This window comes from Ictidomys tridecemlineatus, chromosome 12 (assembly GCF_052094955.1).
Source record: "Ictidomys tridecemlineatus isolate mIctTri1 chromosome 12, mIctTri1.hap1, whole genome shotgun sequence".
Classification (NCBI taxonomy): Eukaryota; Metazoa; Chordata; class Mammalia; order Rodentia; family Sciuridae; genus Ictidomys; species Ictidomys tridecemlineatus.
In genome coordinates this window covers 97,809,586-97,829,162 of record NC_135488.1, presented here as the reverse complement: position 1 = coordinate 97,829,162, position 19,577 = coordinate 97,809,586, and the positions used below count along the sequence as shown (strand labels likewise).

At 34.3% G+C, this 19,577-nt stretch overlaps 1 protein-coding gene across 14 annotated transcripts in view; it reads left to right on the top strand.

The window, feature by feature from the left end:
• The window catches only part of Lclat1 (lysocardiolipin acyltransferase 1), a 175,894-nt gene that overhangs the window by 38,563 nt on the left and 117,754 nt on the right, over positions 1–19,577 (top strand). For 11 of the 14 annotated variants that reach the window (XR_013429118.1, XM_040271541.2, XM_013357420.4 and 8 more), the window contains 2 exons: positions 4,627–4,683; positions 12,309–12,403. The gene's annotated coding sequence lies outside the window, so the exon portion shown is untranslated. The remainder of the gene's footprint in view (positions 1–4,626; positions 4,684–12,308; positions 12,404–19,577) is intronic. The other 3 variants (XM_040271538.2, XM_078029446.1, XM_078029444.1) reach the window with 1 other exon arrangement.

Sequence of the window (19,577 nt, the reverse complement as noted above, 5' to 3'; positions counted from 1 at the left end):
TTGAACACTTACTCTGTTCCTGAAGCTGCCTTGTTATGTTAACTCTTGTAGTAATCCTTAAGTAGGTATTGTTTTTTTTAAGTCCTGTTTTATTAGTGCAGAATTGAGACCCAGAGAGGTTAAATGCTTTTGCCTACATTTACACAGTAAATGGTAGAACCAGAATCAACTTATGTAAAATAATCAAGGGTAGGTATTATAGATTGGATCTGGAGTACCCACCAAAGGCTCATGTTGAAGGTTTGGTCTCCACCTGGTAGCACTGTTGGGAGATGGTGAGTTATTTAGGAGGTGGGAACTATTTGGAGGAAGTAGGTCACTGGGAGTGGGAGCATGTCCTTGGAAGATATACCTTGCCCCTGGTCTCTTTTCCATATCTTCCCTGTCATGATGTTCTGCCTCATCACAGGTCTAAAAGCAATGGAGTTAGCTGACCATGGACTGAAGCCAAAATAAATCTTTTTTTAAAAATTTTTTTATTTGTTTTAATTAGTTAATACATGACAGTAGAATGCATTTATGCACTTTGATATATCATACATAGATGGGATATAATTTCTCATTTTTCCGAGTGTACATGTTATAGAATCATATTGGTCATGTAGTCACATATGTATATACAGTAATAATGTCTGTTTCATCATTCCTATCCCCACATACCCTCCCTCCTCTTCCCTCCTCTCCCATCACTTCCCTCTACCTTATCTAAGGTAACACTATTCTTCCCTAGTGCCCTCACCTTATTGTGAATTAGCATCTGCATATTAGAGAAAGCATTTGGCCTTTGGTTTTGTAGGATTGGCTTATTTCGCTTATCATGATATTCTTCAACTCCAACCATTTACTGGCAAATGCCATAATTTCACTCTTCTTTAAAGCTGGGTGATATTCCATTGAACATGTATATACCTCATTTTCTTTATCCATTCATTTATTGAAGGACACCTAGGTTGGTTCCATAGTCTAGCTATTGTGAATTGAGTTGCTATAAACATTGATGCGGTTGCTTCACTATAGTATGCTGATTTTAAGTCCTTTGGGTATAAAACAAGGAGTAGGATTGGTCAAATGGTGGTTCCAGTCCCAATTTTCTGAGGAATCTCCATACTGCTTTCCAGAGTGGTTGTACCAATTTGCAGTCCCACCAGCAATATAAGAGTGTACCTTTTTCACCACACCCTCACCAACATTTATTGTTGCCTGTATTCTTGATTATTGCCATTCTAACAGGAATGAGATGAAATCTTAGTAGTTTTGATGTGCATTTCGCTAATTGCTAGAGATGTTGAACACTTTTTCGTATATTTGTTGATCAGTTGTATTTCTTCTTCTGTGAAGTGTCTGTTCAATTTCTTAGCCCATTTATTGATGGGATTATTTGTTTTTTTTTTGTTGTTAAGTTTTTTGAGTTCTTTATATATCTTAGAGATTAATGCTTTATTGGAGGTGCATGTGGTAAAGATTTCCTTCCAATCTGTAGGCTCTTTCCTCACATTATTATTTCTTTTGCTGAGAAGAAGCTTTTTAATTTTAATCCATCCCATTTATTGCTTCTTGATTTTACTTCTTGCACTTTAGGAGTCTTTTAAGGAAGTCAGATCCTAGGCCGACATGGTGAAGATTTGGGCCTATTTTTTCTTCTATTAGGTGCAGGATCTCTGTTCTAGTGCCTAAGTTTTCCATCCACTAAGTTGATTTTTGAGCAGGGTGAGAGATAGAGGTTTAATTTCATTTTACTACATGTGGATTTCCAGTTTTGCCAACACTTGTTGAATCGGCTATCTTTTCTCCAGTGAATGTTTTTGGCATCCTTGTCTAGTATGAGAAAACCGTATTTATGTGGTCTGTCTCTGTCCTCTATTCTGTACCATTGGTCTACAAGTCTATTTTGGTGCCAGTACCATGCCATTTTTGTTGTCATAGCTCTGTTAAAGTAGTTTATGTTTATGTCAGGTATTTTGTCAGAGCCACTGAAACCTGAATAACACAGTAGGTAAAGCATTTGTATTGTTTACAAGTTGATAGCTCTTTGGTGGTTTAGTTATCTGTCAAGTTAGTGCAAATAACTTTTGTATATATTGTTTTAATATTGCTACACTTAATTTTGGGGTTTCTTGTAAATGAGAAGTGATGGTTTAATAATTTATATCTAAATATTGCAGTTCATTTTAATTCTCAGCCTGTGCTTTTTAAGAATTACTTAACAATGGCTGGGGATATGGCTCAAGTGGTAGCGCACTTGCCTGGCATGCGTGCGGCCCGGGTTCGATCCTCAGCACCACCAAAAAAATACAATAAAGATGTTGTGTCCACTGAAAACTAAAAAATAAATATTAAAAAATTCTCTCTCTCTCTCAAAAAAAATTACTTAACAAAAGGACAATCTTACTTTCTTACATTACTTTATTTAAAATATGTATTCTATGAGATCTAGAGGAACAATGGGTCATTCCTCTGCCCAAGAATTCTTTGAAGGCATTTGTGACTTTTTTTTTTGGACTTTCAGAATCATTTATGATCCTCTTCATTGGGCACCCCCCCCCCCCAATTTGACCCTGTGTACCTTTTGGTGAAAACAGAGCAACTTTTAAACATTTATTGTGATTTTACGATTATTCTCCCCCTCTTTGTTTTTCTTATTTCTGTATCTCCTCTCCCAGATGTCAACGGGTTATTTAATGGACAGGAATTAAGGAATAAGTTGTGGTCAGAAATCTTTGGTCTGGGAACATAAAGTGAAGTGTTGAGAAAGGATTAAAACAAAACAAAACAAAACAAAACAAAAACCATAAAGAAGCTTTTGAAAGAAAAGAGAAAAGACAGGGAGATATGAAGGTACCTTCTCTAGTTTGTGAGAATTAACACAAGATTATGGTGTTAGGAGATAGTTTTGTAAACACAATTCCAAGCTAGGTTTTTATTCATAGTGGTTAAAAACTATGTTATTAGCACTATTTTCAGGTACATTTGAGTAAAGCTGGCCTTTGTAGCCTGATTACTACATGTCATATAGTTTCTATGAGAAAATGCATCCTGAATTCCAAACAGTTGGCTTAAATTACAAAGTTTTGGAATATTACCTGCTCATGTTGTTTCTGTATTTTGATAGAATACGAACTCTGGCATTCTAGTTTTTAATCTGGGAATCAGTTTTATTTTACTATAAATTAGTCATGTATCCATAGAATCATATTATAAAAATATTTCTAAGCATCAGAGTCTCACTGAATAGTACAAGCTAGGGGAAATTTAATTTATTTTAAAAGTTTTTAATTAAGTAACTTTGGTAGCCAAAAACCAAATTGTACCCAAAGGCTTAATGATATCATTATTATTTGGCATAGTATTTGTAACTTAAGACTTAATATTTGATTTTATATTATGCAAGAATTTTTAAAACCTTTATGTTAAGACTCAGACTTTCTGAGACTTGTATTATATAATAAAGAAGAAATCAGGAGTTCTTGGGATCTAGGGGGATTGTTCAGTTGCTGGATTTCTTTAAGTCATTTTTCCCTTTCTGGTCCTACGTTTCTTCCTTTGAAAAATTAAGAATGTTCATAATGGCATTATTGTTATAGGGTATAATAAAATTCATTTAGATAAGATTCGAAACAAGTTAAGACCAATGGTGGTCATAGAAGTCAGAATTGTGATTTCCATGGGGCTTAGTCATGATTGGAAAGGGCACTCTTGAAGGAGGCTCCCATGTTGTAGGTAGTGCTCTAACTTGATCTAGGTATATTTACTTTGTAAAAATTCATCAAGCTACATATCTGGGATTTGTATATTTCACTGTGTAATTCAGTTTCAAAAACATTAAAAGTGTGCACCAAACACACAAAAATAAAAGAAACAAGAAAAGACTAACTGGTTTGGAAACCAGAACTAAGTGTGAACCTCAGCAATACCACTAAAAATCTGTGGTTTTAAGCAACTCCTCCACCTCTGAACCTTAGCGATGGTATCTGTAAAATAGAAATAAAATGAGTTGAGGTAAAAATTTAAAAGTACATTGGAAGCTATAGAAAATACTCTTTGAATGTTAGATGACATTATTTTTATTATACTTTTATATTTGTTGTATTGTTTACTCTCACATAGAAAAGACACCATGTAAATTCAGAAGTAGTAAAGGGTCTGATAAATGAAAGACATTTTACACAACCACATTTGTTTATGTATGTTTTCAAATTCTTTTTTTTTTTTTAATCTGACCATTCCTCCCCTTTTTACAGTAAGCCTTTCAACAAGTAGAAATAGAGCTTTTTCCAAGTGTTCTGAGTCTTATACTAAGGATGTGATAGCAAAGATATCAGTAAAGTTGTTGTGAAAAAAAAGGAAAATTTCAATGAAAGTAGTATTGAAAGAGCTTTTCACAGTGGATTTGTTAGACCATTAGGAGGCAGGACTTAGGGAAATCTCCAACTGCTGCCTAGAATGTGAATTTTAGTTGCTTGTAGAATAACTTCAAAACCCAAGGCTCAAAATTCATATCAAGAGATTATTATTTGTGGACTTTTCCATTCTGTCTATTAATTTATCATCTTTATTGGTCATATAGCCCCTGTTCCTTCTTAACATTCAATATCCTCTGTAAACTCCCATTTTTCCTGCCTTCCTCAGAATACCAATTTGGAGCTGCCTGAACCTGTCTCCTGGATTGCAATTCCAAAACTCCAGGTAAAGTCTTTTTTACTTTTGCACTTTCTGAGTTTGGATTGATTGATACCCTTACAATCATAGAACTGCAGTTCTATAATTCTAGAGGGGGTAATAGGTAGAAAACAAAAGCCAGACAAATGAATAAAATAGCTGCAAGATATAATAAAACTCTAAACAAAGAAGTCAGGATTGAGGCCAGGAGTAACTAATGAGGGGAATTTCCTGTAAGTAGTGGTCAGCCTTAGTAAAGTCTTCTTTAGGCAGTTGGCATTAAGCTGATGCCTGAAAAGGAGCAAATTTCTGAGAAGACCTTTTCAGGCATCCTTGACAATTTGCATACATCCTTGAGGGAGCATGTGACCTGCTGGAGAACAGTTGCAAGGTAGACTGTGCACTTGGACAAGAGATGGGCAACAACTCGAAAGATCTGGAGATTTTGGTAGGAATATGAGTTTTTCCCTGGGTACATGGAAAAGTCTTTGAAGACTTCTGAACTATGAAATGATAGAATCAGATTGACATTTTAAGATTCTTTCTCCATAATGTGGGGAAAGAACTGAGAGTGTGGTTTGGCCAAGAATGAAAGAGAGGAAATCAGAAGTAGTACAGGCCAAAGATGATTGTTTTGACAAAGTTGGTGACATTGGGTAACATTGGACTTAGGATCAATATTGGCAATATAGTTGACAAGCCCCTTGCAGATTTTCTTGAGTTTTGGGAATGAGGGAAGGGAAAGAATGAAAGTTGACTCTAGGTTTCTTGGTAGAGCATCTAGGTGAATGTTGCTATCATATCCTGAGATGGAGAAAAAATGGCGACAATGAAACCTGGAGGGGGGAATAATCAAGGACATTTATCGTGGTTGTGTTAGGTTTGATAGAACTATTATTCACTCATTACTGAAGTATGATGAATCTGTCAAGTCTGGAGGTCAGAGGACAATATTGTGTTGGCTGTCATTGGAAGGATCCTTGAGAAGATACCATAGAAGAAGGAAGGAGAAGGAAAGTGATAGAAGACCACCAAAGTCTGAGTGGTTGGAAGCCTCAGCATTTTGAGGTCCTTTGGAGGAGGAAGAGCCAACCACGTGAACCAGAAGAAGAGGGGAGAAACCTGGAGAGAGTGTGTCATAATATTTCAAGAGAGGCTATCCTTTCAAAGAGAGAGTGGCCACGTGTGTACAATACTGCCAAGTGGTAGAGTAAGATGAGGACAGAGCAGTGGCCACTGGACGTGGCAACATGAAAATGGATTTTTTATGACAGTGTTTTAAGTGGAATGGCAGAAACAAAAATTGGACTGTAGTGAAGAGGAAATGGGAATTGAGGAAGTAGAGACTGTAGTTGCGATGCGTTTCTCAGGGCAGTCATTTTAGATAGATAACTTTGCTATATTGACTTATGTGAGGAATCTAAAACCCATTCAGTAAGCCTAGTGGTTTCCATTATCCATAAATGGCTGTAGGAAGTTGCATTGACCTTTGACTCCTGATAATTTTTCTTTAGTTAGAATCTGTTAAATTAAGAGCTTTTGAATTTATAGCTGGCTTCTATTTTAGAGTAAAACTGAATGTTCAACCTGTATTAACTTTTAGAGTTAGTAATATAATGAATTAAAACCTGGGGTATTTACCTTTCCAGGAAAGTAATTATAAGCCTTGAAAATTATGCACAGACTGTTTCATCTTGAAACGCTTAGAAATTCATTTTGGTTTTTTTGTAATTACAGTGTTTCAGTACGACATCTAAATAGGGATTGCATTTGGCAGTTATGTACATGTTCTTGTTCTAAACTAAGCACTGTTTCTGTGGTTTAGATTTTTCCTTTATAAATAGAATTTTAATCAGTGTAGGTTAGACTTTTTTCCAAGCATATTATAATTCACACTGGCTAAAACTTAATCCTAAAATGTGTATAATAAATCTAATAATATTTTATAAGCATTCTTGCCATGAAATGAAAACAAACAGGAATTATTTGAATTTACTCTGAAAAAGCGTTCTAGTTTAATGTGTTTCCACATTAAAGGATGTATTGCTATTTAAAAATAAATTAATCCATAGCTTGCTTGATCCCATCCCTGGGAATGATTTTACTTTTATTTAGAAGTCACATATTTTGGAGTCACATGGTGTTAAATACCATGGCAGCTCATTCACATATCCTTTTAAATACACTGTGTAATAAGACAGTTACTGGAAAAGTATTGCTTGTAGGATCTTCTTTCTAGATGTTTACGTCTGCAAGTTCAGCTCACTGAACTGAGCAAACACATAGACCTTTTCAAAATTCAAGGACAAGCGGTTTGGGTTGCAGGAAGTTATTTAGGACTGTGATTAAGAAGTACCCTCTCTAGAGTGAGACACATGTAAGGTTAAGTCTCAGCTTTTCAGTTTCTCAGGTCATCAAAACCAAGGAATACACTGTATTGTCATAGCTAAGAGAACCCTAAAGGGAGACATGAGGATGTAAATATAATGTGGTATTCTGATGGGCCCTGCCACAGAAGGGCCTTAGAGAGAAATGAAGGAAATGTAAGTAAAACACAGAGTTTAGTTAATAAAAATGTATTAATATTGTTCATAATAGTAGTTGCAACAAACATACTAATGTTGAAATGTTAATAAAAGTGAAGCTGGTTATGTGTTTTATGAGAATTCTGTATTATCACAGTTGTTTTGGAAATCTAAAACTGTTTCAAAACAAAAACATTTTTTAAGAAAAAGAATGTGAAACAGGAGATGTTTTATTATCATCTTTGGAAAATGTAACCTGCCACATTTTGTGACTCGGGTTATTTAACCTTACTGGATCTCAGTTTGTCTTTAAAATTGGGAAATAGCATACCTACCTCCAAAGGGCTGCTGTGAGGATTTGATGAGGTAATGCAAGCTAAAGTGCTTTAGTAAAGTGTCTGGCATAGTAAATGCTCAATAAATTCTATCAAACAGTGATAATGATAGCTTTTTTTCAGGCAGCTTTGTATCACTATAATGAAAACCCCAAGATAGGCTACTTATAAAGGAAAGGGAAGCTTGTTTTGATTCATGGTTCTAAGATTGAGTGGTCCCATTTGTTTGGACCTCTGGTGATGCTAGAATATCCTGGTGGGAGCCCATGGTGGAACAAAATACTTAACATCTTGAGCCAAGAACAGTTTGAGACCAAGAACCTGGGATCCCATGATCTTTCAAGGGCCTGGCCTCAGTGACCTAAGGATCTCTCACAAGGCCACCCTTACCTCTTAAAGGTCTAGAGTACCTTCTTGTGCTGTCACCTTGGGAACTAAGCTTTTACTTATGCACCTTTGGAGGACAGTCATTTAAATCATAGTGCAGCATTAGTTTTTTAAAAAAGATTGCATATCTGTGTATATCCTAGAGATTAATGCTGTATTTGAGGTGCAGGTGGTAAAGATTATCTCCTCATTCTGTAGGTTCTCTTTTCACATTCTTGATTGTTTTCATTGCTGTGAAGAAGTTTGATACCATCCTTTTTATTGATTCTTGATTTTACTTCTTGCCACCTAATCAATAAATGGGCAAAGGAACCAAATAGGAACTTCATAGAAGAAGAAATATGAATGGTCCACAAATATATGAAAAATATTCAACATCTCTAGCAGAGAAATGCAAGTTAAAACTACACTGATATTTCATCTCACTCCAGTCAGAACAGCAATTATCAAGAATACAGGTAACAATAAGTGTTGGCGAGAATGTGGGGAAAAGGACACACTCTTACATTGCTGTTGGGACTGCAAATTGCTGCAACCACTCTGGAAAGCAGTATGGAGTTTCCTCAGAAAAATTGGAATAGAACCACCGTTTGACCCAGTTATCCCACTCCTCAGCATATACCTAAAGGACTTAAAACAGTACCGTACAATGACACATTCACATTAATGTTTATAGCAGCTCAATTCACAATAGCTAAGCTATGGAACCAACCTAGAATGGATTAAAAAAAAAAAGATGTGTTATATATACATAATAGAATATTACTCAACCATAAAGAAGAAGGAAATTATGGCATTTGCCAGAAAATGAATGGAATTGGAGACTATCATGCTAAGTGAAATAAGCCAATCCCAAAGAACCAAAGACCAAATGTACTCTGTGATATGTGGATGCTAACACACAATAAGGAGTGGTGGTGGGGGGAGTGGGGAGAATAGAAGTTCATTGTATTAGACAAATAGGGGTGAAGGGAAGGAATGGGGGATGGGAATAGGAAAGGCAGTAGAATGAATCAAACATAACTTTCCTATGTTCATATATGAATACATAACCAGTGAACCTCCATATCATGTACAACCACAAGAAGGGGATCCTAATTAGGGTTTTATATTCCATATATGTATAATGTCAAAATACACTGTATTGTCATGTATATCTAAAAAGAACAAATAAAGACTTCATAAGAAAAAACCATAATAAAACCCCCATCTCCATACATATTGATTGTGCCATTAACCAGCTTTATTCTATTGTAATTTTAAGAAAATAGCACTAGAAAAGCATTATAAGAACTGTTGTCTAGAATAAAATCCCTAATTCAGTTCTGATTTTTAAGCTTAGGAGAAAGCTAAAGTTTGGTTGTCCATTCTGTAAATCTTAGCCATTAAATTTTAATACGAATAGAACTGGTATGATAAAAGTGCATAACTATGTGCACATTTTTAGGAGAATATAGTATTTAGTATCATATTGGCCAGACATTCTTTTAGAAAAGTAATTTCATTTTCAAATAACTGAATTGAACTATTTATCAAATATGATTTCATTTTTCCAAATGTGTGGTTAATTTTCAGTGCCCTGAAATTCTTTATTTGTAGAAATAACTTTTCAAATATTTTACTGTGGTAGTGGTGTGTGTGTGTGTGTGTGTGTGTGTGTGTGTGTGTGTGTAATTTTTAAAAAAACAGTAACTCTAATTTAAGCAAAAAGTTTACAACCTGAGTAATTAAATTATCCAGATATTAGCAGATTGCTATGTGGTACTAGTGGTTTTTGATAATAATTCTACTTAGCTTCAATCTGATCTTTCACCAATGAATACTTGAAGTTGTTCCATGGAAAGCATTATGATAAGAGATATATACTACTATTAGAAACCATTAACTGTAGAAATTATCAGCAGATGTTTTCCATGCATGGTTGGCTTCATTTGGTTTTGTCTCCTATAACTGAATAATTCTAAACTGACTGGAAAGATGTATGGCTAAAATTTACACAATTGTTTGGAACTTATTGAAGCAATACACTACAGAAATGAAATTTGAGCTGTTTTAATTTTTCTGACAGCTTTCTTTCTCTCCACTGGTAAGGAGGTGTGCTGTGCAATGCCATCTTTTTCAAAAGTGTTTGCCATTATTGGTTCATAGGGAGAAAGATGGAAGAATTGATTTTCTTATAGAGCTATGGTTTAACTAGAGCAAGGAATTAGCTTTTTGACTTTAATAAACTCATATTTCCATTGACCAATAAGTACTTCCTTTTCAGTTTTTTTTAGTGTTCAAATTTAACACTTCTATATTGCAAATAAAATTCTTATTTTTAATCTCATCTTTTTGGAAGATGACATTGAATTTTTCTAGTAAAAAGCTTTTCTTCATTGCTTATTAAATCACATTTAGATTTTTTTCCCCTTCCAACCAATAGCAAGTAATTAGAAAAATAGAGTATTGTGCCATTTTTAGGTTATAGTATTTTAGAAAAAGGAACTTTTGAATTACTGCTAGAGCAGATTGTTTTTAAGCTTGTTAACTGCCTCTTTAAACTCCCCTTTTTGGTTTTGTTATATATGTTAACATGTTTATATAAGGGCTTGATTTTAGATTCATTTAATTTCTTTAGTTTTTTTAAGCATATATATATATATATTGAGTATAGTTTATATTCACGGGCTAGTAAGCCTTCTTGTCCACTCTTCAAGGTATTTTATTTGTTTGGTTTTGGTGCAGGGGATTGAACCCAGGGGGCATTTAACCCCTTAGTCACATTCCCAGCCCTTTTAATATTTTATTTAGAGACAGGGTCTCACTATGTTCTTGAGGCTGGCTTTGAAATTGCTTTCCTCCTACCTCATCCTCTCGAGCCACTGGGATTACAGGCATGTGCCATCGTGCCTGGCCTCAAGCAACTTTTGTTATATTTAAATCCTTATGATTATTTAGGAATGTCTTTTCTAATTTCTAAAGCAATACAGCTTTGTTAAAAATATTAAGGCATTAAAAATACATAATAAATTTGAGAGTAAAAATAAATTCCTATTGCCTATGGGATAAATACTGAATTCATTAGTATTCAGGAAAGGACATTATCTTAGAAAAAATGGCTAACAGCCTTAACTGACACATTTAAAAATATTTTTTATGATGTTACATGTAAATAATAGAAGAATTGGATTATAAATGCATAATATAATAATTTAGCATTATTAACAAGTTAAAACTTGTATTTATTTTTCTCATTTCATTGTGGACTAGTAAAAATTTTGATACAAGTTGGGAAATGATCTTCAGCTTAGTATTTGGAAACCATTGACCTAACCAACTTTATCTTCTCTTAGTATTTCCCAAAATGTAGCCAGACTTGCCGTCTCACTTTTATGGAAAATTGTTGTTAAGTTTTGACTAATTTTATTTTAATCATATGTTGAAGGTCAGAGGGTGGAGAGTTGTCCTGTGAACCTATGCCATCTTCACCACCCTATGAATATCAACATATGCAAAAAGTAAAGTAGTGTGTTAGCCATTATCTTAGTTATGCTTACTTTAGTTAACATAGTTTCTTTTAGCAGGTAGTTTTTTTTACTATTCTCCTTTTTTAGATTATCATTTTTTTCACAACTATATGATATGACATAGTATTTGCTATTCACTTTTTTAAAAACTAAAATGGCAGAAATAAAAGATAGTATGCATGTAGCTTGCCTTTCTCACATAGACAGTGGGCCTTTGAATGATGGAACAAAACTAAAACACTGTGGAGATGGAAGGAATGAAAAATTGGAAACAAATCTTTAAAGTATAGATGTCTGCAGTGTTTCAAACTTGGTTAACTTCATTTGTTTTAATTTTTCTGGTTTGGCTTTCTTATATAAAGATGAAAAGTTATAGAAACTTCATAATTTAAAAGGTAAATTGAAGATAGTGTCCTTTGTAATAGTGAAGCCACCTTTTCCTCTCCTTCCTCCTTCCTCCTTTCCACAGATACTAAGCTTTTTCAAGAGTGATGTGATTGGCCTGGGGGGGTAGTGGGGTGGTATAGTATTGAATAAAACAAAAAGCTTTGCCTTTTGGGAGTTTATAGAAAATAAATAAAGCATTTGAAATTTTGAATGTGATCACTATCTGGAGAAATAAGGTGGGGCAGTGGGTGGAAGGGCAACAGGCCATGTGGATGGTGCTTGAAGTGTGTGATATATGTTGGTGTTACCATTTTTACATCACATTCAGGGAATGCTTTTAACATTTTTTATTTTTATTTATTTTTTGTGTATGATACTTTGGATTGGAGCATAGGGGTGTTCTGCCACTGAGCTACATCCCTAACCATTTTTTTAAAATTTTATATTTTAAGACAGTCTCTCCCCAAGTTGCCCATGCTGTTCTCAAACTCATAATTCTTCTGCCTTAGCCTCCTGAGTAACTGGGATTACAGGAGTATACCACCGCACCTGGCCAGGGAAGACCTTTCTGAGAAAGTGACTTTTGGGCCAAGACCTAAACCAGGTGAGTAAAAAACCTTGTGGCTGCCTAGAGAAAGAACTTCTGAGATAGAGTGACTATAAGCGTTGCCACACTAAGGTGAAGGATGCAAGTGCTCTAAATCAACTTTGGGATGTTTGTACTACTCTGAATGCAACAAAAGTCATACTATTGAATTAGACACTTTAAATGAATAGATTTTATGGTCTTTGAATCATGTATCAGTAAACCTGTTTAAAAGAAAACCATCAAGGCTTTAGAGATCTTTAGCATCACCTTCATGGAAAACGCTTTTTTCCTATTGCTCTCTTTAGAATCGTGGCTATATAAGTAGTACTACAGAAAAATCACATGAATTATGTCCCATTTAGGCCTGGAGATTGTGAAACACATTAGTCATTATGAATATTAGTAAATGTGTATCAGAGTACTTGGTAAATTTTTATATTCTCCACTGTTAAAATTGGTCAAGTATGTGTAGTCTATAGCTTGCTGCTAAACTAACACTGGATTCTTATCCATTTGTAACTTGGGGGAAAAGATAATGTTGGCTTCATGCTCAGTAATGACTAATTTGGGACTGAGATTTTGCTGACTCTGCAGCCACATCCCTCACTAACATGTAGTTGCCTGATAGCAGTGACCTTGGAATTATGCTTACTGTTTTCTTTTTTAATGATTATATACAAAACAACTTGGCTGTTTTAAGATATCTCTATGGATCCTGCCTTTTCAGATTCTGACTCCTAGATATTATCTTTTTTTCCTTTGGTAGTAGTGATTTTTAGCATCCCTTAAGTCTTTTGTACCTAGATCCTGCACACTTTGGCTTTGTGGGTTTAGATTCCTTTATCTAGATACCAAGAGTTTTAGAGCTAGAAAGGGTTTTAGGGTCCAGAGTTATGTAGCAGTCAGTGCAAGAATTATATTAGGTTCTCAGCAATCTTGAATTCTGTCTTCTGTCTTCTTCTAGCACCATTACTGTTTTTCCTTAAGGAATTAACAAATGAAGCTCATTAAAGGCAATTTCTTCTTGACCCTAAGCAAGTCTTTAGAGCCTGTTACTCTGTTTAAGATTATTGACACTAAATTTATATTGTATTGAGTAAAAATCAAATTGGTTTTTCTCCATCTGTAATCAAATTTGTCACTGGACCAGTCTTGTGCTTATGATATGTTATCAAATGATCTTACCCTACTGTGGAGTCAAGAACACTTAGACTATAGATTTAGTTCTATCTCTGCTACTACCTTACTCTGTGACTTTGGCAAGTGTCTTAATCTGGTTAAAAACAGATTTTTTATTATTTTATGCTTTTTTTGTTTGTTTATTATCTATCTATCTATCTATCTATCTATCTATCTATCTATCTATCTAATCTTTCGTACCAGTGATTGAACTCAGGGGTACTAGACCACTGAGCCACATCCCAGGCCATTTTTTTTTTTATATTTTCTAATTAGAGACAGGGTCTCACTGAGTTGCTTAGTGCCATGCTTTTTACTGAGGCTGGCTTTGAACTCGAGATCCCCCTGCCTCAGCCTCCCCAGCTACTGAGATTACAGAAGTGCACCACCACTCCTGATTAGATTTTTATTTTAGAGGTGGTTCTGGTAGTCATTTTCTCCCTTTTGCAGAGAATACAACTCCCATAGTCTGAGTAAAACAAAAGCAAATTTAGTTTTATCTTCTTTATCTTCCTTGACCTAATGAGGAAGAAAGGGACGAATTTCCATTTCAAGTAGAAGTAGTGCTGCTTCACAACTTCTTACCACATAGACAAGATGCAGTGGTCAAGAACCTGCTCTTTCTGCTAGTTGAGGAAGGGAATAGAAATTCTGATCAGAAGTCTGTTTAAGGCAGAGGTCAGAGAGTGCCCCTTGGCTTCAGCCTGTCCTGAAGAGAGCCAGTCAGAGCTTGGGCTGCTTATACACAAGCAATCCACATTATTTTTAAAACATATTGCAAAAAGCTGGATGTAATCTTATATATAAGATGAAGTATTTGTGTCTAAATCCAAACAGATGCATCTTAATATAGCTATGTCAATCTGCTTTTAATAACTAATAATCACCAATATTTATAAAATATGTGTATTAGGCACCAATTGCTGTTCCAAATGCTTTATATATATCAACTCATCAGACTTCACAACATCCCCTTGATTTGTAGGTAATGCTATCATCACTCTTATTTTTCCAACTGAAAAGGAAACAGTTTGGAAGCTTCACTTATTAAGTGGTTGACCTGGGATTCAGTCCTGAACAGTCTGACCACAGGCTCAGCTAATGTAGGGGCTGTCTTGATGTTGAAGAGGAATAAATTTCATCATAAGAGGGCCTTGGATTTAAAACAGAGTCTCCCAGAACCCCTACTGATGATAAGTTTAGGTTACCTCTCTGGGGTTCTTTATGAAATAAAGAGCTTCAAGAAACTAGGCCCTAAAAGTGTGTTCTGTTGGAGAAACCTAAGATTTTAAAATCATAAATTATAATGAAATTATTCTTGATACTTCTTGTGAACAAAAGTATTTTAACACAGTATGAAGATTTTATAAGTTTAAACATGTAGTTTAAACAGTAAGCATTTATGATGTGGCTAGTACAAATTGAGATATGTTGTAAGTGTAAAATATACACCAAATTTTGAAAACTTGATATGAAAACAGTGTAATCCTGTTAATTATTATTTTTATCATTTTACATTTTGAAATTATAATATTTTACATATATTGGGTTAAATATATTCTTTATTCTTTTTAAATGTGGCTATTAGATTTGAAATCATGTTATATTTCCCCTAGATAGTGCTGTTGTAGAGAGTCCTAAATGAGAGAGAGAAGGAGTGATTCTAATGGGCAAGGAACTAATCTAATAAAATAGGAAACAGTGTATATCTAATAAAGCTAAGTATATCTGTAAACATAGTGCCTCCTATTTGACCATGGATGAAGTATATATTTGATTAATTAATTGAAAACAATAACTTTATTTGTGCTGTGTGCAGTAATATAGTTATTGAATATTTACCATATGTGAAACATTCTTTACATATGTTAGTTTTCTTAATACTAATAATAACCTTTAAGGTAAATGCCGTTATTACTGATGGAGCCATAGTGAGGTTAAGTTACTTGCTTTTAACGTAATATAGTTAGTAATGGAGTTAGTTCAAGTCTATTTAGTTTGTCTCTAGAGCCTGTGCTGCTAACCATTGTGTTGTACTGCTTCTTTAAACTAAGTGATCTCATGATTTTATCTATTTTTTAAATCTTAATGATTATGTACAGTAGTACTGTGTGCATGGATAACCTATTGGACTTTTGTTTTTTTAGCTTAGGAGATGGCCTTAGTACTAGCTTATATTTATATTTATAGATTTATTCTTCATTTTCTCAGTGTGAATACTTTTTGTTTATGGTGAGTGCTTATTGGTTAGGCCATTTATGCCTCAATTTCAGCTTGTTAATTGCATTGTGGTGGTATTCTGAAAATTTTGAATGTTGTAGAAGGTATGCCTAGACTTTCAGGGAGAAATGTATATGGCCAAATATTAACAAATAAACTTTTTGTAATTTAAATGAGAGGTAGCAAAAGGAAATAGAGGAATGTGCCATTGGATTTTCTATACCTATAAACTATCATTTAGGCTTTAATTTTTAAAAAATGGGGGTGGGGAAGTTGAGACTAATGCTGTGCCTGGATTGAGCATGTATTTGATATTTATATTATATATATATATACCATATTCATATATTTAAGTACCATCTTAAAGTAATTTGTAACATAAAACTTAAATACATATGTTTATATATGTGTATATATGTGTGTGTGTGTATATATATTTTGTGTATATATATAAGTATTTTGTAAGTGTAAAATGCACACCAAAATTTAAAAACAATGTTACCTTGTTAATTATTTTCATCTATGGGCATGTGTAAAAATATATATAAATGTGTATACACACACACACACACATTTTTATTTATTTTCTGGTTATCCATTAGGTGTGAGATGCTGTGGTTGAAACAGTAGATGACACAGGTCCTTGTCCTAAAAAAAATAAGACACAGGAAAAAACAGTGGGTTAGATATCAATTCAATACAATAACAATGAATGGAAAATAAGTCTTACAGGAGTTCCAGGGAAAGAAGGAAACTGATTTGAACTAGTACTATGGGAAGGGTTACAGTAGAGGCTGAGAATCAAGCTGGTCTTGTAGGGTGCCTTGACTTTCCTTAGGTGGAGTGGAGTGGGTATTTGAGCAAATGCTTAGACATGAGGAGATATCAGTTGAACTTGGACACAGGAAGACTTCAGTTGTTTAAAGTGTTAGGAAGCTGAGTAGGTTGGAAATTCCACCTACTCAAGACCCTGAAACACCTTGAGTTCTAGGAGTAGGAATTTGGATTCCTTAAGAAATTTAAAGTTACAGAGAGATACCGGTATCAGAAAATCTGTTTTTTTCCCCCCTCTGTTTTCACACTACAACTCTCAACAGAAGACTTCTGTGACCCCAAAAGGTATGGGAATTTCTCTCCACTAACAAGCAAGCAAGCAAGCAAGCAGTCTGGTAGCAGGCACCAACTGGATGTCTTCTAATCTAAATTTGTAACACTCTGTATCTGGAGATAGCATCAGATGCTACAGGTTGAGGACTCAGTCTTTAAGACTTAATGTAAACCCCACAGCATCAGATCCCACAGGTTGAGGGTTCAGTCTTTAAGAATTAATGTAAACTCAACATCTCCACTTCAAATGCCAGGTGCAAGCTCTAAGTTGTTTTACCTGTGCTTATGACCAAGCAGCTACAAATTGGGATTCCCACAACTCTCTCCTTGGATTCAGTTAACTTGTTTTATTATAAAGGGTATTGTAAAGGATACAGATGCAGAGGTGTATAGGGTGAGGTATGTGGAAGCGGTATGGAGTTTTCATGCTCTCTTAGGATGTACCATCCTTCAGGAACCTCCAGTTATTCAGGTGTCCAGAAGCTCTTTGAACCCTGTCTTTTGGAATTTTTGTGCAGACTTCGTTTCATAGACATGAAACCCAGCAAGTCTTCTTAATTCAGATTCATGTCTTCTTGCTGCAGTGTTCTTTCTTCCTTTGAAAAGAGGAGGCTCCTATGACCTACTGTGGAGAATGGTAGGTCAGAGAATTTCTTTATGGCCAATTTCAAGGCAGTAGGTTGGGGCACAATTAGACTTCTGAGACTTGATTTGAGGAAGAGAGATACTAGTTTCTATGGCCTGAATTCAGGAGGGAGTTAGTTATGAGCTAGGAACCATGGGTGAAACCTAAAAAATATATACCATAATATCACAGATACTTTACCCTTGAATTACTGCTTATTAGGTGAACATCACTAATAAGTTATGTTATTGGCTTAAAATCCTAGATGTTTTCAGTTCTTGGTAGTATGAAATACTGAAGAACTTACTTTCTTCATTGCTGGTTAAATCTAGTTCATGAAACTGGTTTGCTAGCATTATCTTAGACTTCCTGGTTAGAAGCATTTTATATCACCTACTTAATACTTGATACTGGTCTGTTTGTAGAAATGACTTTGTTAATTTCATTTAAAATTTTAACATGTTGTGAATTTATTATTTATATATTTTTATTTACTGGGCACACAATAACTCTCTTATTTTAAGGTCTGGCTTTCTTGGTTTCATTACTTTATTCCAGCACCAGTGGGCTACTTGTTTAACTTGCTGAACTCTGTGTTTTTTATTTGTAAAATTGGAAAGATACCTTCTTTCTGGGCACGGTAAATTGCTTAATGAAATAAGACAGCTTAAAAAGAACACAGTAATATCTAGCGTATTATGGAGATATCAGTACTTAGTGAATATTCTGTTTACTTACTGAGTGGAGACTTAATAAATTACCTAATGTAGACTTTCATGTATTGGCTCTTATAAACAAATCTGGAATGTAGAAACTTTCATATATTTTTCCAACTTTGTTATAGTAACTTATTTTTTTAATATTAATATACCAACATAGTCTATTAATATATTTAAAAAGATAATTTACAATGTTTCATTGGAATCTGTATTAAAAACTGAAGTAGCAAAGGATATGATGTTCTCCCAAGGTCATTTCATTTTATTAATTGAAAGTACACTCAATGTCATTGAATGAAAATAAAGTCTGGGAGAAATATTCTGTTTCAGGCATGTTTAAATCATGCTATTCAGGAATGCAGCTGACGTGTCTTTTGGTGTATACCTGTGAATGTGCGGATATGTATGGATTTTTGTAACCCATAGTCACCATATGGAACAGTTCCTTCACTCCAGAAAATTCCCTTATTCTATTCTTTTATAGATGCATCTTCTCTCTATCCCTCAGCAACCACTAGTCTGTTTTCCATTTCTTCCTTCATGGACTGGATTAATGGGGACTGTCAAATCAGATGAATATCTTAAAGTATTTGTCAAATAAGATAAAATATGGGAAATATCAGTAGGATAATGTTGGAAGTGCTTAGCATTTAGAGGAAACAGGTACTTAAAAAACAGTTTCATATATAATATTATGTCGGTAGGTAAATCTTCGCTGGATTCTTTTGGCAGGTGAATCTTAGTTGGTCTCTTTTAGAGTCAGGCCTACACTAAATCTAGTTCATTTTATCTTAGTGTTTATTTCATATTATGACCATTTCATAAATGTCATTTTGGGATTTGATGATTGGGGTGACTCTTTGCCAACTCCAGGGCTTCCTTTTGAACTTAAAAGCCCTTACTGTAAGATTGGTTTTCTTTTTGATATTTTGATCCTTTTCTTAAAAATAAACCACACAATGTTCTGATATATAGCATCTGAGACAGTAGAATATAATTGCTTTTCTACAAATTCAATTATTTAATCAAGTGCAGAATCAGATTTTGAATTTTTTCTTCTTGCCCACAAATTCTCATGTAGACCGTCTTTAGCAGTATTCTTTGTCTCATTATTAGTGTTCAGAATATTCATAGAATTAGTTAAAAGAATTGGAAAGAAGCTTTGAAATCATCTATTCTGTTCTTAATTCTGTGTAACCCAAAGTCCCCCTTTTATAATAAATATTTCCAATATTCTCCTGAAGAATCCTGAAGTGAAATTCCTAATTAATGAATTTTTTTGCCCCATAATTAAAATGAGTCAATATTTTCTAACTTAGTGTAGACTTTCTAACTGAAA